This window comes from Canis lupus, chromosome 9, assembly GCF_011100685.1.
Source record: "Canis lupus familiaris isolate Mischka breed German Shepherd chromosome 9, alternate assembly UU_Cfam_GSD_1.0, whole genome shotgun sequence".
In the NCBI taxonomy this organism is placed as follows: Eukaryota; Metazoa; Chordata; class Mammalia; order Carnivora; family Canidae; genus Canis; species Canis lupus.
The window spans coordinates 29,352,313-29,377,628 of record NC_049230.1 but is presented as its reverse complement, the minus strand read 5'-3'; the positions used below and the strand labels follow the sequence as shown (position 1 = coordinate 29,377,628).

General features: G+C 36.1%; 1 long non-coding RNA gene across 3 annotated transcripts in view; it reads left to right on the top strand.

Annotated features, from left to right (window-relative positions):
* Positions 1-24,915, top strand: part of LOC111097538 — a 119,032-nt gene extending 94,117 nt beyond the window's left edge. For all 3 annotated transcript variants that reach the window (XR_005364051.1, XR_005364053.1, XR_005364052.1), the window contains exons 3-4: positions 3,095-3,150; positions 24,788-24,915. This is a non-coding gene — a long non-coding RNA (uncharacterized LOC111097538). The remainder of the gene's footprint in view (positions 1-3,094; positions 3,151-24,787) is intronic.
* Positions 24,916-25,316: the final 401 nt, after the last annotated feature.

Below are 25,316 nucleotides of genomic sequence, written 5' to 3'. Positions count from 1 at the left end.
ACAGCAATAACTTGAGAAATGACCCTCAGTGGAGCTGAGTCAATAGGGAGGTATAATTTGCTGCACTGTTTCCTATATTCAATGAAGCTACAGACAATCCTGCTTTTTGTTCCGCACCATGCACCAACACCGCTCTTGAACACAAATGCAGTCTGTGGCAAATGCTATGAGAGGTCTAAAAAGCTGGATGCTTTCAGAAAGTAGACTGACAGTTCCTGGAGAGGAAGAGCTTGAAATTTTCTATATTTTCTATTTCTATTCTTTCAGTAGTTACTTAATTTAAAATGTCTGAGTTTGATCAATGTGTCCTTCTCTGTAAGATGGAATTCTTTATCTCACAGTGCTGGTGGTCCTGCATGATTATGTGGGGAAGAGGTAGGATCCTGGGATGGATTAAGATAATTGTTGATTACATCTTTTTTGCTGTCGTATGATTCTATACAACAGGCGTAATTTGTATGCTCCTAAGGTTCCAATAATCTAGTCCAAGAACAAGAAATCTATACACTTATTTGAAGGGCTTATCACTGCTCCTGCTTTTTTGATAAACTATAATCATAATCGTTTCATGGACCACTTTCAGGAAGTGTTAGAATGCTTATCATTTCATGTCATTTTCTCCATTCTGAGTTTTCCCAAATCACTCTTTATTAGCTGTCTGTTGTTACTGTAAAAAATGACCATATATTTAATCATTTGGAAAACCAGATTTATGATTTTACAGTCCTATAGATTAGATATCTGATCTAGGTCTCATTGGGCTAAAATCAAGCTGTTAGCAACTGTGTTCCTTTCTGAAGGCTTGAGGAGATAGATCCTTTTCTTTGCCCTCTCCAACTCCTGAAAACTCCTTGGCTTGGGACACCTGCTTCATCATCTTCAAAGCCTGTATTAGCTGGTCGAGTCCTTTATACATCATAGTATTCCAACATTCTCTTCCACCTTCCTTTTTCATTAAAGGCATTTGTGATTATATAAACCCACTCAGATAATCCAGGATAATCTCCCCATTTTAAGGTCAACTGATTATCAGTTACAACTCTAAATGTAATTCCCTTTTGCTATGTGATCTAACATATTTGCTGGTTCTGGGGATTAAGATGTGGACATCTCTAAGGGTCCATTAGTCTGTCTACCACATCCTCCATCTCTTTCCTATGCCCCAGATCCACATATTCAACTGCTTGCAGGATAACAACAAGGATAGCTCACCAGTTCCTTGAACTGGACTCATAGTCTTTCCCAAGAAGAACTTTTCTTCATCAAGATTTTCTTTTATTGATGGTGTCATTATTATTCTCCTATTCCTTTGCCTTCAGGTTTTAGAATCATGGTTCAATTTGTTTGTTTTCTCTATTTTCCACCTAAATCAAGTGTAAAACCAATTTTTTCTACTCCTATAGTGTTTCTGAAATCTATCTCTTTATTTCAAGTCCAATTGCCAGAACTAGAATGTTGGTCCATTACAGCTCAAGCTATTTTAATAAACCTTTAACTGGTTTTTCAGAATTCACTACTGCCTTTCACCACTGCCCTCCTGATACTTGAGTCTATCCTACACTTGCCTTTAGATGGAGCCTAGACAATTCTTATCCTACCACTCTCTTATTCTACTTCTTGGAGATCTTTAGTGGTATCCCCTCATTATGATATTCACATCTTTCCACAATACGGTCACAACCTATTTTCCATGCACATTTGGTTTCAGTTAATTAATTTGAACATTAAATGTCACTCTCATTTAACCCTCAAAACAACAGTGTTATGTGAACTTTTGATGCCTATTTGAGGTTCAGAGAGATTAAGCATCTTAACCAAGGCCATCCAATATATGAGACTTCTATCTTTTGATCCCAAGTGCATTGCTATTTGCATGGTGACTTTGGTAGCTCTATCTCCTAATACTCCTAATACTTCCGTAACATGAAGACCAAGATGGGCCTTCATTTTGCCCAGCCATCCCCAAGATTTTGCTGTTGCTTATTATGTCTATTCTTCCTAGACTTCCTCAAACTATCCCTGCTGACCACTTAAATCCATCCTTAAGGCCCATTTTATAAGTTGTGATCTTCATGGAGCTATTATTATTGCTTCTTACTTTGATCCTTCTTATTATGTTGTTTTGCCAAAACTTACTGATACTTGTCTTAAATTTATTATTTACCTTGACTTGAACTATCATCTCCTTGTTGGAATGTCATTTAAAGCTTAGTACACAGACTCTGAAGCCACACTTCCTAAGTTTAAATCCTGACTTTGCTTTTATTGATTGCATGACCTTTAGCAAATTAATCAATATTTCTGTGTCTTGTCTATAAAATGGGATGGCTTACTAGCACCTGCTTTATGGACTTTTGTAAAGATCAAGTGAATTAATATTTATAAAGCACTTAGAACTATCCATCTGTCTCAAAGTCAGCACTAAATAATTTTAGCTTATGATTATAGTTATTATCTTCTTAGTTTTTGCTTTACACCCCTTCCTAACACACAGAACATTCATATGTTAATATTCACATTCAAATAGATTTTCTAAATCTATTTCAATCTAATTTGGAATTAGAGGATAATCATACAAGTAGTAAAAGTAAAATTTTTAAGAAAGAGATAAAATTGCATAAGTAGGTCATCTTTTTATCTTTCTTTCTCTATACCTGTGCTACTATTTTACTTCAATATTCTCTACTCAATCTTGTCAGCTTTTCTGGATGGTTCCCTTTTTAGTGTCATTTGACTATGATTCTTTCAGTTTTTGATGTTGATAGAAATTCAAAAGCACCCATTATTCATGCATGTGATACTGAAAGTAGGAAGAATCACGACCATAAATGAAAAATTAATCAAGGTTCAAACTTATTAAGTAACAATTCTGATTGGAATTCAATGTGATTTTTTAATAAAACAATTCAAAGCCTTGCAGTTTTTACTCAATAATCAAATTTTATATACATAGAATTGGGGGTTGCCTAAGATCAACAGAAGTTTACTTAAAAATGATATATCTAGATAATTAAAATGACTATTGAGGTAGACATTTTTGGTTGACATATCTGAAACCTATTCTTGATACTCTCTCTTTGGTTGTGTTTTTCAGCCACCTTTCCTGCTCTAGGCAGACATGTGTCATGTCAGACTTCTGGCTTTTGAAATGTGAGTATATGGCTGTTAGGCAGGGGTATTCCTCAGAAAACTTTTGTTTTCTTTACTAATAGAACAGCTGTTGATGGTGGCATATATTTATTTCAGTTTTAGGGTCAATGGTTTTGATTCCTGGAATTGTGACACTAAACTTGTAAGCATGAGGGGATAAAAAGCAAAGGAAATAAGAGATGTGGGGCTGATATTTCGGAGATACTGCATCAATGCTAGGAAATGCTTATGTTTAGACTGCTTTTGTTATATAAAAGGGAAAAATATCTCTTTTCAAAGCCACATTTATCTTTATCTTTAGTTATTTACTCCTGAAAACATCCTTAATTGACACAACTATTAAACTCAAGTAGCTGTCAGCTACTAAAAATCAAATACAACCTTAGGTGGTTTGGCTGGAAGTAGAATATATAGCTCTTTAAAATTAAAACCATAATAGAACATCTTACCATCTACAACATTAAAAAAAGGGAATGTCTGCATCCTCTTAAGACAGGTAATAGTAGGAACTGAAGAACTTGTGTTTGAACTATTTTGTTTCCTCTTCTTGCTTTTTTTCAGAATGTTATGTGACCATATGTTAATACAAATATATACTGTCACACACACAAAAAGATAGTCAATTTATATTTTAAATTATTCTAAGACCTTTCCATAACCAAGGGAACATGGAGAGGTAATATGTCATGTTTCATGTCATATAGGATGGTTAAGTGTTGGTTCCAAGTGTTGGTTCCAAGAATGGTAGTCTCTTCAACCTCTCATCTTTTATTTTTTATTTTTTAAAGATTTATTTATTTATTTATTTATTTATTTATTTATTTATTTGAGACATACAGAGACAGACAGAGACATAGGCTCTCTGCAGGAAGCCTGTTGTGGGACTCAATCTCAGGATGCTGGGATCATGACCTGAGCCAAAGGCAGATGCTCAACTACTGAGCCACCTAGGTACCCCAACCTCTCATCTTTTAGACAAAACTTTCATACTTCTTCCTTTCTTCTCCAACCTACCCAGACTCTACTTCATACTTATCTGAAGATCTTGCTTCCTTACCTCACTGACAACACTGAAGCCTCCTGGAGAGAACTTTTATAGACTCCTGTCAGCATATCTACCCTCCTTTCACCATCTGTTTCCACATACTCTCTTCTTGACTGTTAACATAAGTGAACTAGCTATGCTCCTATTTAAAGCTCATCCTCCCACTTTTATACTTGATGTCATTTCTCTTTGCATCATCCAGAACATTGTATCAGCAATGTTCTCTTCTATTTTTTTTCAAATTATAGCTCCCTATGGATCGTTTCCTCCAAAATATACATATGCTCTTTTTATACCATCTTTAAACCAACAAACTTCCCGTGATGTCTCTTCCCATGCTGGCTACTATTGCAATTATTTAGTTCTCAGGACAGCTGCTCCCTATAGTCCTTGTCTTTAAATCCTCTTTTCCCTTCTCCCTTGAATCCACTGCAAACAGGCATTTATCGCCCTCCACCAAAAACATCTGGAGATGATCACCAGTGACTTCCATATTGCCAAATCCAATGATCAATTATCAGTCCTCATTCTGCTTTACATTTGAGCTAAATGCTTGCCACATTCTTTTTGATACATTGCTATCATTTGGTTTCAAGGTCATCATGTTTTCCTAGTTTTCTTTTTACCTTTTCACTGTTCCTTCTTTCCCTTCATTTCCTAAACTCTTGAGGTAAGAATCGCCATGGGCATAGGAATTTATTATCTAATTCCTAATTTTTGCCAATGCAAAAATACACAGTGACCCTTGAAAAAGAGGATTAAGGGCACTGACACCACACAAAATTGATAATCTGTGTATAACTTTTGACTCCCATAGACTTAACTACTAGTAGCTACTATTGACTAGAAGCCTTACTAATAACATAAAGTCAATACTGTACTGTATTCTTACAGTAAAGTAAGCTAGAAAAAATGTTATTAAGGAAATAATAAGGAAGAGAAAATATACTGATAGTACTGTACAATATTTGTAAAAAAGAACTCCCTATATAAGTGGACCTGGCCAGTTCACACCCATGAACTCAAAGCCAGGACCCTTATTATTTTATTTGAACCCATCCAAAAGCATATACTGTTGCCCCTTGAACAACATGGGTGTGAACTGACCAGGTCCACTTATATAGGGAACAGCATATGCTTTTGGATGGGTTCAAATAAAATAATAAGGGTCCTGGCTTTGAGTTAGACTTGGAGTCACATCCTAGCTGTACCTCTACAGGCTTTCCATACATTATTCAATTTAAATCTGTTATCACATACATAATTATTCTCATTTGCTCTAAGAGTTAAATATGATATATGTGTGAAATACCAAGTACAGTGATAGGCATGCAAAGTTACTTGGAGCCTCAAAAATATTATCTAAATGTTACTAGCAAAGTAGAGAAAAGGGGAAACAAAAATATGGCATTAGTTTTCTTTAGGATAGAGATGTGGGACTTCTCCCTTTCGGTAATGGGGATCATGAAATGTTTGGAGCTGGGGAAAGGAGTAATGATTTTTCCTGCCAAAAAACGGAAGCTGTGAAGAAAAAAAAAAAAGAGAACTAAACTCCTTTTGGGGGGGTACATAAATCTGGAAACAACACATAATGTTTCAGCTCTGCAACATTTGACACAAAAGCCTTCCATTCAGATTAAAAATGTCCGATTATTTCACCCAGAATTCACTAATACAACTGTGTCGTTCCAATTAGTTATCTGTGGAGAGGAAATCTTGCCAAACAATATGATTAGACCCAATCAGTATAGGTGCCAGGCACTCGGAACATATTAAAAACGACATTTCCACTTATTTTATAGCATAAATGTTTGTCTTCTGGCATTTCTCAAATGTGAGCATTCAAAGGAAGTCTTTGAAACAACATTTCAGGATGGAAGGTTAATGATAAAGAGCAACCTAGACATAGGTTACATGATGTAAGAAAACCATGTTTTAACAATTAACTTTTGATGTCTTAAACAGAGACTCACACCTTACTGCAAATTCATTTCCAAATACTAATCTTTCTATCTGAATGAGGTAGAATGTAGCAAATAAAAGTCTGCAACACCTAGTACAATTTTACAAAGATGTAATCATTGCTACCAAATCTGAAAGGCCCCATTCAATAAAAGAGTATTTAGTCAAGGTACAAGAAATACCTACTATGGGTCAGGTTTTCAGAAAATCATGTTGAACTAGGCATGGTTTATTGTAATTTATTGTTTAATTACTTTTTTCTAATATAATGTGATAAACAATGAGATAAAGAATTCAAAAGGGGCCAGGATGAGGGATATTAAAGAGGTATTGGTTGTAATATTTGGCTTTCCATATATCTTCCTAATGTATGCTGATGACCTTCCACTTCTAGCACCTGATGCTCAACCATAGTGATTTCTCAGGCCTGCTTAATCTGTCCTTGGTTAGGTTGGAGAACTATCCCCTCAGGAAATACTCAGCCAAGGAGGGACAAGAGATGGAAGATGGGTAGCCCAGCTACCTTGCTTCTTATGTGGAACTATTCTGAGTTATATTCTACATTATGTCCCAAATAGTCCCAGTAGAATTGAGTTCTCATTGCCCATATGGCAACATAATCATGATATACCCTGTTTCACCTGCTTTTCCTTCTGTCTCACCCACTTTTCTACCATTTCTTCTGAGATCGTCTCCTAAATAAACTGCTTTGACACAAATCTTTGTCTAAGAATTTCAGAAGGACTAAGCTAAGTCTTACTCTTAAAAATAATGAATAGGTAATTCTGAAGAGAGGGAAAAGCATGAATCAAATTGTAGAAGAAAGGGGGAGTGTAGCACAACTAAGAAATTTTCAGTATGACTGAATTGTAGAATAAGACTAAGAAAAAGTATCTAGTATTGAAACCAGAGTGGAAAGTGGGGACAGCATGTGTATATTTCAAATATAGCATGAAGAAGCTTGAGCTTCATATTAAAAGAATCGGGGACATGATGGTGTCTGTACTAGGGAAGTTCATTTGCAAATTGAGAGGAGAATGGAGTAAAGAGAAATCCAGGACTACAATTGGCAGTGATGGTAGGATGTCATGGAGAGAAGAGTCAAGAAAAAAATGGATGGGGATCCCTGGGTGGCTCAGCGGTTTAGTGCCTGCCTTTGGCCCAGGGCATGATTCTAGAGTCCTGGGATTGAGTCCCGCATCAGGCTCCCTGCATGGAGCCTGCTTCTCCCTCTGCCTGTGTCTCTGCCTGTCTCTCTGTGTGTCTCTCATGAGTAAATAAATAAAATCTTTTAAAAAAGAAAAAAATGGAATTTTGATTCAGATAGTTAGATATATGACCATATTCCATGAACCAAGGGAGGTTACATAAGTGGTATTTTATGTAACCTATCCTCTCTTGATTACTGGAAAATGAATGATTGTCCCTGGAATTCTTCATTGCAGGGCCCCATTGGCTGTGCTATGTTGAGCTAAGAAAGAGAGGATGACTGGTTTAGGAAAACAGAAGACGCGTTAAATTTTGTATGTGTCACATCCGAGACTCCTGTGGATATTTTAGTAGCTGAACTGATGCTCAAGAGACAGGTTTCAGCTGAAAACAGATTCATAAATAATCAGCAAGTGTATTGAAGGCACAGGGGTAGTGAGAATAGGAAGAATACATAGAGACAAGACTTAGAGGAGAATTCTGGAGAACCTGGCATTTAAGATTTATTTATTTTTGTATATATTTTTTTATTGGAGTTCGATTTGCCAACATATATCATAACACCCAGTGCTCATCCCATCAAGTGCCCCCCTCAGTGCCCGTCACCCAGTCACCCCAACCTCCATCCACCTCCCTTTCCACCACCCCTTGCTCATTTCCCAGAGTTAGGAGTCTCTCATGCTCTGTCTCCCTCTCTGATATTTCCCACTTATTTTCTCTCCTTTCCCCTTTGTTCCTTTTCAGTATTTTTTATATTCCCCAAATGAATGAGACCATATAATGTTTGTCCTTCTCTGATTGACTTGCTTCACTCAGCATAATACCCTCCAGTTCCATCCACATTGAATAAAATGGTGGGTATTTGTCATTTCTAATGGCTGAGTAATATTCCATTGTATATATAGACCACATCTTCTTTATCCATTCATTTTCGATGGACACCGAGGCTCCTTCCACAGTTTGGCTACTGTGGACATTGCTGCTATAAATATCGGCGTGCAGATGTCCTGCCATTTCACTGCATCTGTATCTTTGGGGTAAATTCCCAGCAGTGCAATTGCTGGGTCATAGGGCAGGTCTATTTTTAACTCTGAGGGAATGTGAACTGGTGAACTGTACCAGTTCACATTCCCACCAACAGTGCAAGTCTCCATATCCTCTCCAACATTTGTGGCATTTAGGATTTAAAAAAAAAATCACTTAAAATGAAAAAAAAAACCCGACATGTAAGGTATAGTAAGAAAGAATACCCAAAGGTAGAAGGAAACCCAGAAAATGTGATTTCATAGAAATTTAAAAAATAGATTGCTGTATAGGAAGTAAGAAATGATCAGCAATGTCAGGTACTGCCTTAAGTCGGGTATGGTAAAGATAGAAACACCTGTTGGATTGAGCAAATGTCTTAGGCAAGAACATTTCACTGAACATTTGACACAGCTGTCAGATTGCTGAGTGCTGAGCAGTAAGAGGGAGGATATTGGGTAGGGTAGGGTACAAGTCAAATAAATTAGGTTGCTGAGGGTATTAACAAGAATGTTGTTAAAATGGAACCTCTGTACAGCAAAAGAAATTCAGTCAGAAGGAGGTGCTAGGGAGAAAGCATACACACACACACACACACACACACACACATGCACATACACACTAGAGGTTCTGAGGAAGTGAAATGACTAAAGATCTGGGAGCAGTTTAGTAAAAGAATAGGAGACTGTGTTTGAAAACCCAGACTTCTGAATTTATTATTTAAGAGGTAGATATATTTCAAGTGACGACAAAATCCAGCTATAAAAGTAGGTCACAGACCTGAAGAAGAATAGAAATCTACTAAAGAAAAACAAATCAAAGAACTGAGTATCAGGATGCTTTATGTCACTAAATGGATATTGAAGTTTCTTTTTTTATTTTTTTAAAACTTTTTTAAAATTTTTATTTATTTATGATAGTCACACAAAGAGAGAGAGAGAGACAGAGACACAGGCAGAGGGAGAAGCAGGCTCCATGTACCGGGAGCCCGACGTGGGATTCGATCCCGGGTCTCCAGGATCGCACCCTGGGCCAAAGGCAGGCACCAAAACGCTGCACCACCCAGGGATCCCAATATTGAAGTTTCTTAAGATATTGATAACACAGATGGTAAAGATTCTATAAACTAAGGGCTAAATTTTTTCAGTCCGTGAGAGTCAGAGATCAGGATATTGTTTATTGACTGTAATGAGGAGTTGTCTATATATAAAAAATTGGCTTGAACCTAAAAGGAACAGAGTATTTTATACTTTATAGAGGTCCTGAGGTAAGCAGGGTGATAAGAAAGAGCACCCTTAGGACTTCTTTCAACTATGACTCAGTGTCTGATTCCATATTAATTTTTCTACCATAAACAACAAAAAATCTATGCAACATATATAAAGCAACTGGTTTTAGACATTGCACAACAGGGAGCATAGAGCTATGATTCGAGAGACAAGGAAAACCACCAGATGAGTCCTACGATTGTTTTGATTTTTTGCCTGAAGTACCTAAAGTATAGAGATGTGGAGCCTGTATTGAGTAGAGAGCATCTTGCTAAGCTGAGAAGACCGAGAAGAGAATTTGGAGTTTCTTGGGAGACTAGATATCCAGCTGTTGGGCAAGCTGCCAGAAAGGAGGAAGCTGCACAAAGAAGATCCAGAAATATGCATAGGAATTATCTTGATGTTTTGAGGAAACATTACACAGTTCATGTTCAGGGTGATTCTCTGACTGTAGACTACAGATAATTGATCATAGAGAACTATGAGAGTAACTAAGATTCTAAGTAAGACATTGGAATTCTAACTAACAGGCCTGAAAAATAAGACTCAAAAAAAATGAAGCTGAGGTACTAATAAATTGATTCTCTAACAAATCAAAATTTTACAGTCCTTAAAGGGAAGGCATCAAAATCCATATTCTCAAGCAAATACAATGTGTATCATGTGATCAAATATTATTAGATTTGTGAAGAAGCAGGGAAATATGATTCAAAATCAGAATTAAAAAATCTATAGAAATGACAAGATGACAGAGAACTTGAAATTATGAGACTTTAGAATGATTATAAATAAATTTAAGAATTTCATAGAAAAATATAATAAGGAACTAAATAGAGGGTATCATAGAGAAAGGGAAATTCTTGACCTGAAAAAAAAAAGTAAAATCTGAAATGAAATTTACTGTATAGGCTTTCCCAGAGATGGGAGACCTAATAAGACCTAAATATTAAATTTGAAGAACCTGAATTTCAACACTATCCTAACTGAAACATAGAAAGGGAAAAGGCTGAGTGATGCTCAGTGGTCTGTGGGCAATATCAAGTATTATATGTATAATTGGAGTTACAGTAAAAAAAAAAAGAGAGGAATTGGAACAGAAAATTATTTGAATAAATAATGACAGAAAAATTTCCAAATATTATGAAAAACATCAATTCACAAAGCCAAGAAGCCTAGCAACATCAAGAAGGATAAGCACATAGGAAAACACACTTAGGCATAATCATAGTTATTTTGCTGAGAACCAATGATAAAATGAAAACTTTGAAAGCAGCAGAGGAGAAGAAACATGTTCTGATACTATAGGGGAAGTGATAAGAATGGCTGCTGGTTTGTCATCAGACTATAAACCATAAATCAATAGATCATTTTTTTTAATATTGAAAGAAAAAAAACCCCTCAAACTAGAATTGCATATATGACACTGATAGCCTTCAAAAATAAAAGTGAAATAAAGATATTTTCAGATGGAAGCAATGGGAATTTATCACTAGCATAACTACACCACAAGAAATGTTAATGGAGTCCTTGAAATTGAAGAAAAATTATTTACCAAAGGAATGAAGAGAGCCAGAACTGGTGAATATGAGGCTGGATATAAATGATATTAATATTTTTTGGCTCCTAATTTTTTAAAGAGATAATTATTTAAAGTGAAAATGATAATGTATTGTTGAGTTTAAAACACATATACAAGGTAGACATATTTCAAAAATAGTATACAAAATAGTGTGTGGATATTAAATTGGGTTATACTGTCGTAATATTGAGAAATTATATGTGTAGTGGTATAATATTAACTTGTAGTAGACAGTGATAAGTTAAAGTAACATATTATCATCTCTAGAGCAAACACTAGCAAAAAAGTCAATTGGGAAGATAAAAATCAAATACTAAACAAATGCACACTTTATCAAAAGAAATTAAGAAAGGAAAAAATACAATAAAGAACAGATAATTAAAATAGAAAACAGTTATCAAGATAGTAGTCTTATAGTCCATCACAAAACTAAATTAAATGTAAATATATAAAATACTCTAATTAAAAGGCAGAGATCATCAGCCTAAATAACAAAGCAAGACCTAAGCAAATGTTATTTACAAAAGACAGTCATATATACCATCAGATAAGTTAAAATGGTAGGAATTTATTATCATGAAAACACCAACCATAAAATACTAGAGTGCCCCTATTAATATCAGAAAAAGTAGACTTCAAGTGAGAAGTATGTCCAGAAGTAAACATAAGCATTTCCTGATGCTAAAACAGTCAGTTCATTAGGAAGACAAAATAATCTTAAATGTATATGTACCTAATAGCAGAACTTCAGTATACATGAAGTAAAAACTGACAGAATTAAAGGGAAAAATGAAAAATAAGTATATAATTAGAAATGTTCACACTGGGGTGTGATGCCTGGGTGGTTCAGCCATTGAGAGTCTGCCTTCAGCTCAGGGCGTGATCCAGCATTAGGCTCCCTGCAGAGAGCCTGCTTCTCCCTCTCCCTGTGTCTGCCTTTGTGTGTCTCTCTTGAATAAAGAAATTAATTAAAAAAAAAAAAGAAATGTTAACATTTCTCCAAATAAATGACTAAAGTAGACAGCATCAATAGGAATATGGAATAGTTGAATATTTTCAACTGATTTAACCTATCTGATCTTTTTTTTTTTTTTTTTTTTTTTTTTTTTTTTTTTTTTTTTAACCTATCTGATCTTTATAGAACACAGTAGCTAATGACTGCAGAATTCCAGTGTTCCTAGAACATTCAATAAGATACGACCATATCAAGCTTTGGCTTGAACCAAGTTTCAGAAAAGGCAGTGTAAATGAGCTAATATTCTGGGAATAGATTAGTCTTTTTATGCCCCTGTTTTTTTTTTTTTTTTTTTGTAATATAAGGGTTCAGATATCACTAGGTGTATTAATAGGAGGCAGGGTAGTAGAAGGTTGTGTTGGGGAAAGAGAGGCTCATAGGAATGGAGTAATGGGAGTACTAGATGAAAATGAAATACCAGATGAGCTACTGTGTTAAGCAATGACCAAGGATAATTGGGGTTTGTAGCATGGTGAAACGTAAGATGTAGGCTGACTCACCTATACACTGTGGCATTAAAATCATGACTGAAAGGCATCTGGTCCTGGGACCACTGTCCCCTACATGATGCTGGATGATCTTATTTTCCTGGTCCTGAAGCTTTTGTAGCATTCTCTGATTTTTATCAGTATTTGTTGCCACTCTTGATTCACCTCTCAAATCAAACCTTTCGGATACCTGGATCTTAAAACTGTTGCCCATTTGTTTTAAAACTTGGTCTACATCTAAGACCTTTCTGAGTATATTAGATAAAAAGTTGCTTGTCTTCAGCATCATGTCCAACAGGAACCCAGTTCCGCTACATTAGCCCACATTCAAGTGAGAAATGGTTTTCTTTTTTTAAAATCCATATAATTACTGAGAATGGTGACTCCTTGGGTCATAACGTTTCATCATTACTTATTTCATATTGGGAGTGAGGAGTAGTATATGTCATTCAGTAATACAAAAATTACAAATACCTCCAATTCAAGATAGTGTCCTGAGCATACAAGCTTAATCTTTCTATTCTTCTTAGGAAGAAAATGTCAAAATTGAAATGTCAGAAAAAAAGATATGTGGGAAAGAATAATTTTATAACAGTGCCATAGCGGGGAAGGGAAAAGCAGACAGGAAAATTGGAAAGGTAACCGAAAAATAGAGAGAGGCTTTGATCTGATTATAATAATAATGATGATAATACTGTATTTTAACAATGAGAGGAGCCAGCACTTGTAGAGCACACACTATATGCCAAGTACTGTTATATATTGACCAAGATTAAATTAATAACAGCTTTTTGAGGTAGGTAAATTTCCCTCATTTTAAAGTTGAGGAAGCAAAGGCACAGAGAGGTTAAACGACTTTAAAAACAGTAATAATAAAGATCGAGAAGAAGGTTACAGTTCAGCTATGCTTTATTTTTCCTTTCCTTGTCACTCACATTTAATCTTTCAGGAAGCCCAATTTGTTCTACTCTAGAATATCTATGTCTAAACTCACTCTATTTCTTGCCCTCTGCAATGCCACTCTTCCTGACTTTTATTGCTTGAATAAGCTAATGGAAGAGCATCCTACCTCATCTCCCTGCTTTATTCTTATTCCCTGAAAATCCAATCTCCATAAAACAGCCAGAGATATATTTTTAGGACATAATTCAGCGTGTAATGTACCCCCCTCCCCTTAAAAATCCGTTGATAGATTCCTCTTGCACTTAGAATGAAATCAGCTCATTACCATGCCCTAATCTATTTGACCTCTGTAGAATTTTCTCATTTTATCTAATGCCATCTTTCCTCCTTTTCCTTACACTTCTATTTATAAACCTCATATTACTTTCAAGAACATGCCGTGTGTGTGTGTGTGTGTGTGTGTGTGCACGCGCGCACGCACGTGCACGCATGCAGGAGTGTGACTTTGTAGGGACTTTGCATCTGCTGATCCTCTGTCTGGAAAGGCCCTCTGGTCAACTATTCACAACCTTGATTCCATTTTCAGGTCTTAACCTAAAAGTTATCTCCTTACCTGACAGCCCTATCTAAGTATGTCCTCTCGAGAGCTTTGCCACTATCTCTAATTGCTCACATAATTAATCAAAATCTGTTAATATTTTGTTTACTTGTTTCTCATCTGTCTTCCCTACTACAATTTAATCTCCCAGAGACAAGGACTTTATCTCATTCTCTCTCTCCCCAACCCTTAGCACAGTGTTAATTCTTGGTGAATACACACAATAAATATTTATCAAATGGAAAAATACTTTGGGAAATGGAGGGAACTGTCCTTCCCAGAAGAATCTTGGAGACATTAACACAGTGAAAGGGGGCATCTCCCATACTGTGGTGGGGAGCTTTGTAATTAGAAGTAATTTGGGTAAAGTAGCATTCATTAAAATGCTCTATAAAGCAATTCAGTACTGGGAAGAGAAGAATTAACTCTTACAAGAAGGCCGATGAGATTAGTACAGAAGAAGGATCAGAGTGGCTTTAATTAGAGGAGCAGAAATTTTTGTTGTATACTAGATGTGAATTTTCTGAAGGAAATTTATCTTTTTGGCAAGATGCTTGATTTTAGAAAGTCTCAGAGAAACTGGTCACTGTGCTGTGTGACAGTTCTATCCTATGGTCCTTAGGAATGAGTTCACTCATTCCTGCACATTCGCATGTGTGCTTGTGTGTGTGTGTGTGTGTGTGTGTGAGAGAGAGAGAGAGAGAGAGAGAGAGAGAGATCCATGTAAGTGCATAAGCACCTAGCAATGAGACTGCAAGAAAGCACATTCACTATGCTCCAGTACAATGGATGTGCCTCTCTATGTGGAATGTCAGAACCGGGTGAGGGTACACATCAGTGGGATTCATGATATTGAAGGGACTGTTCAGGCCTTGGAGCTTTCAAGAATTAAAAAGAGATTAGGTGAGGAGTAAAAAAGAAAAAAAAGGTAGAAAGCAAAAAGAAGGAGGGACTTAGAAGAATTGAAGTAGAATGGAGAATATTTGGAAATGAGTGTGTCCTCATAAGATGCCCTGTAATCCAGAGGGGTTTGATTTCCAAGAGGTACTTTCTTTTACCAGATCTTAGGTAATGAGCCTCATGCTGTCCAAGGCAGAGGAGGCAAACTAGTCATAGTTCCTGGTTCCTTCTTGCCCCAATTCCTGCACACCTTCTACTTTGGAATACATATCAAGGTCTCCAATGATGAGCTAATTAAGCTTTTACAGGCATTCAGGGAGCATTCAAACTAGAGAAATGCAGCCCAGCCAGTGGCCAGAATAGTTAGGAATTAGCCCCTGAGCATTGGCAGAACCGTCATCATGGACAACTGTATGCAGATAATGCCCAGTTTTAAAAACAGATTATCTACTTCTCACTCGCATCCACTTTCTTCTTCCTAAAGGAATTAGCGACACATGTGATGCATATAAGAAGGAGACAAAACACTTTTTATAATTCAAGGACCCCCTGCTGAATGACCAAATGAATGATGCTCTTCCCTTCTCTAAGTGCACAGAATGTAGAGTCTGTCCCTGGACTAAGGCAATGAGAATTTCCTAAATAAATACCTCTCTGGTATGTATGTATGTACGTATGTATGTATGTATTTATTTATTTATTTTTTCATGGAGTTTAAAGACCAAACAAAAACAAAATAAAGCAAATACCAAAATATATGCCAGAACTCCACAAAAGACAGAGTTACCTCTGGTGGAAAGTTAAATACATGAAAGCATTTTATCCCCAGAACAGATTGTCCCTAAGCTGACAACACAGGCAAACCCAGTGTTGCCTAAGTACTCTCCACTAATGCAGCTGAAAGGAGAGCTGCTTGCCTGGATATGTGTGGGTCACTTAGAAAGACTTACAATTAGCACTCCTATTTAAGAAGCCTGTTGCAGAAACCAGCTTCACAACTATCAAGACAACACAGACCTATAATAATCAATCTGGAACTTCATGTATAAATATGATCAGAGACATTCAGGATCCCCATGTAATTTAGAAAAAAACAACAACATGAAAGAGTAGAGCTAACATGAGCAAACAGAATAAGAACAAATAAATATTTAAAAATCACATCTCTTAAAATTTCCTTTAAAAGCAAATATCTTAATTACAAATCATCATTATTTTTAGTGGCCATGGTGATTAATTCAGGAATAGACAGAGGATTCCGGCCAGGCACAAACCTCCTTGAGACTTTGCCTGGAATTATTGGAGGAAAAAAACAAGAGGGGGAGTCACTTTTGAGTTCATGAGTTCTAAGGACATATAAGCCTTAAAAGTCCGAGGAACATATTTTCTGGGATTTGAAAAAATAAGAAATCTTGCCTAATTGTGAGGACAAAGAGGAAGAAAATCAAGCCTAGCAATGAAGAGAGAATGGGAAAAAATTTTTTAAATTTCTTTTTATTGGAGTTCAATTTGTCAACATATAGCATAACACCCAGCACTCATCCCATCAAGTGCCCCCCTCAGTGCCCGTCACCCAGTCACCCCAACTCCAACCCACCTCCCTTTCCACCACCCCCTGTTTGTTTCCCAGAGTTAGGAGTCTCTCATGTTCTGTTTCCCTTTCTGGTATTTCCCACTCATTTTCTTTCCTTTCCCCTTTGTTCCTTTTCACTATTTTTTATATTCCCCAAATGAATGAGACCATGTAATGTTTGTCCTTCTCCGATTGACTTGCTTCACTCAGCATATTACCCTCCAGTTCCATCCATGTCAAAGCAAATGGTGGGTATTTGTCGTTTCTAATGGCTGAGTAATATTCCATTGTATACATAAACCACATCTTCTTTATCCATTCATCTTTCGATGGACACCGAGTCTCCTTCCACAGTTTGGCTATTGTGGACATTGCTGCTATAAACATCGGGGTGCAGGTGTCCCGGCGTTTCACTGCATCTGTATCTTTGGGTAAATCCCCAGCAGTGCAATTGCTGGGTCGTAGGGCAGCTCTATTTTTAACTCTTTGAGGAACCTCCACACAGTTTTCCAGAGTGGCTGCACCAGTTCACATTCCCACCAATAGTGCAGGAGGGTTCCTCTTTCTCGAGAGTGGTAAAAATCTTGATGACATGGTTTGGAGTGACACGGTTTGGACTGCTGAATGTAATTGTTCTGTAATTGTTTCGGGGGGTAGTAGTAGAGGCAACAATAGGGATTGAACTTTTTTTTAAAGATTTTATTTAGTTGAGTTAGAGAAAGAGGGCATGAGGAGGGGGAGGGGCAGAGGGAGAAGCAAGCTCCCCACCGATCAGGGAGCCCATCGCAGAGCTTGATCCCAGGGATGACCTTGATAACATGACCTGAGCCAAAGGCAGGTGATTAACAAAATGAGCTATCTAGGTGCTCCAGGATTTAATTAGTTTTAATCAGGTTTCCATTATTTGTTACAAAAATAGACTTTCCTGCTCAAATATCCACTTATTGTAGAGGTTGTTTCCCACCACCCTTGAACAACCTTCCATATTTCCATTACTCTCTCTGTCCCTCAATCTATCTCCTTTGTAGAGCTTGTCTTCAGTATTACTGTTATTGACTGTGCATTGCATTAGAATGTGAGCCCTCTAACAGAGGTGATCACATCTGGTTTGTCTCGCTGTACTGGAGGTGCCTAGAGCAGTACTAAGTTCATGCAGGGAGTCTGATGAATACTTGTCAAATAAACTCTTTGATCTACACAACTGTCTTAATGTATAGGAATTACAGAACAAGTTCTACAAGACAGAAAGCTGAGATTTTAGAAAGGTTTCATAATGTGTCCAAGGTTACACATTAGCACACTGTAATTCAGAATTAGAATCTGAGTTTTTGGATGCCAAGTACAACATACTTCTACTATTCCACACCTGTGCAAAATAGACACAATAGATTTCTGAGTCGGGATAACACTATGAATTGAAAAAATTAAAAATGAGTTTATTGAATGAAAGCATTTCTTATGCTCAAAAAGTCTTCACACAATTTTGCTTTAGATTTAATTACATTTTAGCAGAAGATAAGAATTATTTCTTGGTGAGCGATAACCCTCTTCAGCCCTTTTCAGAACCATCTTGTACCACATGTGTGACCTACCATGGTAATGCCCTTACTTCAGCAGTGCTCACCAGTGCCCCCAAAATCAAAAAGAAAGATTAATTTAAATTGCTTTTATTAATGATAGATGAGTGCAGAATAACTTTATGTAGCTTTTAAATCAGTACTAAAATTTGAAAATGAGATGTGAAAGGAAAATAGGAGAAAACAGAAAATAAACTGATAATGACAAAGGTAAGCTTGATTGCATTATTTTTGAGCCAGGGGCACCATGCCCCATTTTTAGGAGGCCCAGAAACTAATACTGGTCCTTCTGAATTACATCTTTTTTAGACAAATAAATAACAAAAATAGATTTTATATATTGAAAATTCAGGATTCTTTTCTGATTTTTCTTTAAACTCTGTCAGAATTTTAAATTTTAAGTTACTTCTACCTCAAGTATTAACTACCTCCATTTTTTGTTGGCAAAATAAAAGAAAAGATGCATATCTTAATCCAAATTTTGCTAGCTTATTATTTCTATAAAATATAACATTTATTAAGCACACAGTACAGCACATGCCACTTAAAAAGGTTTGAAAGCCATTAATCTGATCCCATTTCCTCCATTTAAGGATGAGAACAGTGAGTCTACAGAAGCTGTGTGACTTGTCTAAGTCACATACGTGGTTTGTGAAGAGGTAGATCTTCACCTGGGCTCTACAGCATCTTATCTAGTTGTTTTCTTACTCAGTCAGGATATATTCCTAATCTCTTATTTTTGAGGTTGAAAGAAAAAGATTTGAGTTATGCACAGTTGGTAAGGTTCAGAGAATTGAATGCCCACTCATGTTCTTAAGTATATCTCTTATTATTGAATAGTAAAGTCAGCATTTGAACTTTGCTCACAAAATAAAGCATCAAGTAGGTACACACCTGAGGGCCAAGGGCCTTGCTAACCTCCAACACTAGAGTCACTTTGTATTTATATGTTTTTTTTTTTTATTTTTTTAAGATTTACTTATTTGTTTTAGAGAGAGAGTGCAAGCATGGGGTTGGAGGTGTGGCAGGAGAGAGTCTTAAGCAAACTCCATGTGGAGCCCAACACAGGGCTCAGTCTCACAACCCTGAGATCATGACTTGAGCCAAAACCAAGAGTGGGATGTTTAACTGACTGTACCACCTTGGGGTGTCAAGTCACCTTGTCTTTAAGCTTAAAGTAGAAGTTGTTTGAACTTGAATTATCACCTGCAGTAGAACCTCAGCATTTCAAATCTAGGGACAAACGGAGAGCTTCTCATCTTAATAACTTACATTCTGATTTTTTTGTTTGTTAGTTCTGCTAAATTCTTGTTCTCTTTCAAGTCTCTCCTCTTACAGATCTTCTGTTTTCTGTCTGAGTATTAACCTCATCCCTAATCTATACTCTAAGAGTAAAGTGACATAGGTTCCTGCATATTGCAGGACTTCTCTCTCTCTTTATACTCAACTCTTCCTCAATCCTCCAAATCATTTGTGAAACATAAATCACCATAAATCATTAATTCAATTCCCTGAACATTGTGCTATTGGCCCAACAGAAAATTTATATTATTTTCCTAGCAGACAGAGCGACCATAGTCAGTTTTAAATAAGAGTTGTTTTTCTATTCCCTATGTTAATAAAGTGATTCTTTAAGAGTTCATTGTCTCTGCTTGCTTTTTTTCCCCACTTTCCTGTATTGCCACCTCTGTACTGGAAAGTGCTTTCATCCCATGGACCATTTATTTTGCAATATGGATCAGGGTTTTAATTTGAGAGGGTAAAGCCAGATAAGTAGGGGTAGATTTGAGTGGTGGTAGAGGCTGTTTAATTTAAAGATTTGGGCTCTTCTATAATCCTGAGTTCCTAATAAATAAGTTTATTATATATTTTTATATACATTTTATTTACAATATATTATTTCTAAATGGCAACTTCCCAACCATAGCAATTTATCTATTTTATCAAGAATGACTCCAAGAGATGTTCAAGCATGTCCATGGTCAGGTTAATAAAAACATGAAATTGAATTTTTCCTTGGAATTGAATCTTCTCTGGAAACTAAATTTGCTTTTAAAGTTGTAAAGAGACTGGAGAAATTTTAAATTTTTTTAATGCTCTAATGATTTTCAAGATTTATCCCATTACAGGATACCAAATCTTCCTTAACTGTAACCCTTTAGCCATGTTGAATTCTGCTTCACGTTCAACTATATCATTGCTTTGTGACTTTAGGCAGCCCATTTAACCTATTATGATCACAGTTTCCTCATCTGTAAAATTAAAGATCTGGAGAAAATGACCTCTAAGTTCTGCTCTAGCTGTAGAAAGTTTATGATTATAATGTATTCATAGATTTTCCCCCTTTTGAGAGAGTTTATGCTGTTACTTTTACTTTTAAGACTTTGTAGTTGAAAACCCATTGAAATATTTCACAATAGTGCTTTACAGCTTACAAAAATCTTCAAACACTATTTAATATTTGCAGCAATTGTAAAACAGAATAACATGTAAAGTTTGAAATAGAAAATTGGTACTGAAGCATTGGTTGATTTACAAGAACCATGTAACAAGCTAGTAAGGACCAAAGCTTCAACTCAATGCCTGGTCTGTTGATGCATCCAGTACCCCTTCTCAAACCTCATTTATTAACTCTCCAACCTATGTAAACTACCATAAACCACACAATGTGCTTCTAAAAGCACAGTGAGGGAAAGAAATAAACAAACGGATGTGGCGCACTGAGGTGAATACTATCATAGGCATTGCTGCAGATATGGGGATGCAGATAGGTTATCCTGGGATTGACAGAGCTGTTGAAGAGAGATGTTTAGTAGGGAATGAAGAGGCTAACATTAATAGGAAAGTTTATGCTAGGCCCAGAGATCAGCAGACACCAGAGAAGTTAGAGCTAATTCTTGGGAAGGCAGATGTTTTACTATGTCTGGAAGGCAAAGGCTACATGTGGCACAGTGGTATGACATAAATTCAGAGAGGTCTTCTGGGATATGATAAAAATCCACTTGTATCTTGCTAAGGAAGGATATAAACATCACTGAGTACACTGAAGTTTTTTTTTAGCAGAATGTTGACAGTGACAGATGTATATTTTAGAAAGGTCACTTCAGCAGTGGAGTAAATGAATGAAGAAATGTATTGGTTCAAACACTGGAGACAGACTTGTTAGAAATTATCACAACTTTTAGCAAGAAAATATGTCACACAAAAATCTGTACACGAATGCTTATATAAACTTTATTCATAATCTCCAAAGCCTAGAAGCAATCAAAATGTCCCTCAATGAGTTAATGGATAGGCAAGCTGAGATACCTTTATGCAATAGAACATTATTCAGAAATAAAAAGAAATGAGCTATTAAGCTACAAAATGACACGGAGGAATGTTGTATGTATATTGCTAAGTGAAAGAAGCCCATGTGGAGAGGGTCCATACTGAGTAATTCCATCTATATGCCCTCCTAGAGAAGATAAACTATAGAGACAGTGAAAGATGAGTAGTTGCCGGGGTTAAGGGAGAGGGAAGGATGAATAGGTGGAGCACAGGGGATTTTTTGGGCTGTAAAACTCTTCATTATGGTACTGTAATTGTGGATACATGGCCATATGCATTTGGCAAAACCCATAGAATGTACAACACAGTGAGACTTAATATAAACTATGGACTTTGTTTAATAATAATGTATCAATATTGGTTAGTTAATTGTAACAAATGTGCTACACTGATGCAAGATATTCATAATAGGAGAAACTGTGGGAAGTAGGAATATATGAGAGTTCTCTTTACTATCTGCTCAAAAAAATATGTGGGCCAAATATAGAGGAACAGCAATAAAACTAGGCAGATAGTACTTAATGTGAGAAGTATTTATAAGGAAGAATGAATTTCAGTGGAGAGAAAAAGAGGATTATTGGGATAGAGGGAGAATTCTCAAAATATTGTTTATACTCTCAGTTATAACTGTGCAAGAAAATAAATACAACAGCATGGACAAATAAGTAGTGAATGGAGGAGAGGCACAATAGAAATTTCTTTATTAGTTATCTTTTCCTGTGGTCATCTATCCTAATGAAATATAACAACTATTACTACTACTACTTAGAGTCTATTATAGGATATTATCTAGGTTGCAACTATCTTACACTGCTGTTTGATGAAGAAATTTTCATATGTATAGAGAAAGTGTTATCTTAGAGCAATGTCCCACATTACACTTTCTTTGGAATACCTGAGTTACATCTTAGAAATTCTGGGTTATAAGTCCTATCACAGACTTTTGAAATTAGTGTTCATTGTTGGGTGTAGGAATACATTTTAAGCCTATATCACAGATATTTCTTTTTTTAAAAATGGATTTATTTTATTTAATTTCTTAGAAAGCAGAGTGAGTGAGAGAGAACACCAGTTGAGGTGGGGGACAGAGGGAGAGAGAAAAGTAGGCTCCCCACAGAGCAAGGAGGCTGACACAGGACTCCATCCCAGGACCTTGGGATTATGACCTGAGCCGATGCTAAATGCTTAACCAAATGAACCACTCAGGTGCCCCTCAAAGATATTTCTTATGCACATTATGTTCATTATTCACTAAGAAAGTTTTAGGTGCTGTGTCTATAACTGTGAATAGTATGACACTATGATCCCACTCCTATGCTAAATATTATAGGAGGAAGATAAGTAATAAATATGCAGACAGACCTATGAGGTAATTTTAGACTATGAAAAGCACTGGTGAGGGCATATAAGGAGGTTATTTTGGATGAGATGGTTAGGAAAAGCCTTTCTTCGGAGGAGCCATTTAGTTGAACTGTCAAAGATAATAAGTAAATATCTACACGTAGGTGGAGGGAATACACAGAGGAAAAGGTGGGGGAGAGAGAACAGAAAGTAAAAAGGCAAAAAAAAAAAAAAAAGAAAGTAAAAAGGCCATTAGATAGGAAAATTCTTTCATAATCAAGAGACTGTAGGACGCCAAGGGTATCTAGAACATGACAAATGGTAAGAGAGGTAGACCAATCTGGTTATATCTATGGTTACACAACAAAGCACTCCCGAGCTAGTGGTGTAAAACAAACATTTTTTTTTTTTTTTTTTTTTTACCCTTATGGATTTTGTGGGTCAAGGTTTTGGTCAGGGAATAGCAAAGATAGCTTATTTCTGCTTTACTATTTACTATGCTTGAAGCCTCATCTTGGAATCACCTGGACACCTCTTTACACTCATTCTCGGTACCTGGACTGGGAAGACTTGGACTCTATTAGGACTGTTGACCAAAGCATATGCAAGTGTCCTCTCCATGTGGCTTGACTTTCCACAACTGGAGGCCCGTGTCTAAGGAGGATCCCAAAAGGGAATATCCAGAGAGTAAGCATTTCAAAAGATCTAAGCAGAAGTGTTATGACATTTGATGACCCAGCCTTTGAAACAGTGTAGCATCACTTTAGTGTTCTATTGATTGAAGAAGTCATTCAGAATCAAGGGGAAGGGATATAGATCCTGCCTCCCAATGAGAGAAGTATGAAATAACTTAAAACAACAGATATGTACTTAGGAGCTAGGTAATAAAGGGCCTTTTAGGTTACTATAAGGAGCTTGGTTTTAATATAATATCTAATCTAAACATTTGATATAATTAAAGATTAAGTTATTGATGTAATTAATCTGTAAATATAATCCTTAATCTTGCAAATGGCCATCTTTTAAAGAAAGGAAGTTCACATTATTTCCTAATGCTTTTTTTCAAACCACATACCATAATATATTTTTAAAACTTTATATTGTCTTATCACAGAAATGCAAAGCACAGAAAGGTCCTGAATATCATCTAGAATAGCTTCTTCATTTACCTGATGAGAAAAATATGATCAGAGAGGTGAATGAGTTGTCAAAGATTGCATGGCCAATTCAAAGATTCTAGGGTAGAAAAAGTGAGAAATGTGAGTTGGGATTGGTCAAGGGGAAGCACTTGGACATTATGCTGCAATACTATAATAATGCAATTGCCTTACTGTTTTCCCGGGTATAAAATGCTTTCATGTCTACTATTTGATTTTGTTCTCATTCCTCTATAAAGCAAGAATGGACATTAATGTCTCCAATTTATAGATGAGGCAATAAATATTTAGAGTTATCACAAAGCTGATTATATGGAAGAACCTAGGTTAAGCAGGTACATAACTGCTTTCCAGTTCAGGATTCTTTACTCAAATGGAGAGAAAGGAGATACCTTTATCAAAACAAAGAAAGTAGATATGAAGGCTATATCTATTCATGCCTACTGTGCTGATATCAACCAAGCAAGTTTCTAAGGATTCAAAAATTTCCAAACACCAGTATGCTTTGTATTTTAGATATAAAACATGGAGATAATTGGCTAATTTTTTCCTATCAGGCTTTCTGTCATCTTATTAATATTTTTCATGCCAGTATGCACTAAAAATTAGAATAATTGAGATCCCTGTGGGGGAAAGTTTATACTTTTTTTTTTTTTTTTTTTTTTGCAGAGGGTTATTGCATGACCTTTTGTTTTGCTTCAGACACTGTATCTGCTTTGGTGAATAAATATCATCTGCTCTGCCCTGGATTCTCAGCAAATGCCATAAATGAGCAAGGCAAAGAAAAAAAATGGCACATTCAATAAAAATGTTTATTGAAAATATCTCAGTGGTTACTGATTCCTTATCTGCCAACGTCTGGCTAATTCCCATGTTTTACCAATGTTCATTCTTTAGGCTTTTAAGCTACCTAATCTATTATCTTGATTATCTATGAGTTCCTTAATTGGAAAATCAAAATATTAAAGGATATGGTCAATTGTTTTGAGATAAACAAAAAGCTCATCGGTATCTCATTTTGCATACTTTTATAAATAAAATCATGAAAATCATATACATATTTTAGGGATGGATATTCTGACATGGATACATGGACTTAAGGACAACTTACTGAAGAATAAAGCATAAAGAAATAGCTTTGGTCGTCTAGGGGTTTGCTTTGTAGCTAGAGAGAAAAGTTAAACATTCAAGAAGTAGT